Raw genomic sequence first — 1,235 nt, 5'->3', positions numbered from 1 at the left:
GGCTTACTGCAACCTCCTCCTCCCAAGTTCACTGGGGTAGAGGGGGCAGGAGAGGGAGCAAGGGAAGAATAAGAAAGGCGCGCGCGCACGCGCGTGTGTGTGTGTGTGTGTGTGTGTGTGTGTGTGTCATCTGATTGATCTGGCTAGAACTTCCAGTGCAATGTTGATTAGAGTGGTCTTCCTGATCTTAAAGGAAAAGCTTTCAGCTTTGCACCATTGAGTATGGCGTTAGCTATGGTCTTGTCACATATGGTACGTTTATCGTGTGGTGGTACGTTCCTTCTGTGCCTAATTTGTTGAGAGTTTTTATCAGGAAAATATACTGAATTTTATCAAGTGCTTTTTCTCTGTCTATTGAGATGATCATATGGTTTTTGTCCTTCATTCATTAATGCAGTGTTCACATCTTTGTTTTGGTTTGGTTTTTGATTTTGGGTTTTTTGAGACACAATCTTGCTCTGTTGCCTGGGCTGGAGTGCAGTGGTGCAATCTTGGCTCGCTGCAGCCTCCGCCTCCAGGGTTCAAGTGATTCTCCCGCCTCAGCCTCCTGAGTATCTGCGACTACAGGCATGTGCCACCACGCCTGATTAATTTTTGTATTTTTAGTAGAAACGTTTTTGCCATGTTGGCCAGGCTGATCTCGAACTCCTGACCTCAGGCAGTCTACCCACTTCGGCCTCCCAAAGTGCTGGGATTATACTGCGCCAGGTCCACGTTTATTAATTTGTCTATATTGACCCGGCCTTTCATCCCAGGGATAAATCCCACTTGGCCATGAATGATCCTTTCAATGTGCTGTTGAATTTAGTTTGCTAGTATTTTGTACCTATTCTCATTAGAGATATTGTCCTGTAATTATCTTTCCTTGTGTCCTGGTCTGGCTTTGCATTCAGGATAATGCTGTAAAATAAGCTTGGAAGTGTTCCTTCTTTATTTTGGAAGAGTTTGGGAAGGATAAGTATTGGTTTTTCTTTAAATGTTTGATGGAATTTCACTGTGAAGCCATGTGGTCCTGGTTTTGTTTTGTTTTTTGTTTGTTTGTTTGTTTTTTGAGACAGAGTCTCGCTCTGTCGCCCAGGCTGGAGTGCAATGGCGCGTTCTCGGCTCACTGCAAGCTCCGCCTCCCGGGTTCACGCCATTCTCCTGCCTCAGCCTCTTGGTCCTGGTCTTTTCTTTAGTGGGAGATTTTTTTTTTCGGGCAAAGACTTAAATAGACTCTTTTTTTTTTTTTTTTG

Source organism: Mandrillus leucophaeus, unplaced genomic scaffold, assembly GCF_000951045.1.
Source record: "Mandrillus leucophaeus isolate KB7577 unplaced genomic scaffold, Mleu.le_1.0 Scaffold154, whole genome shotgun sequence".
Classification (NCBI taxonomy): Eukaryota; Metazoa; Chordata; class Mammalia; order Primates; family Cercopithecidae; genus Mandrillus; species Mandrillus leucophaeus.
Note: the sequence above shows the minus strand (reverse complement) of the source record.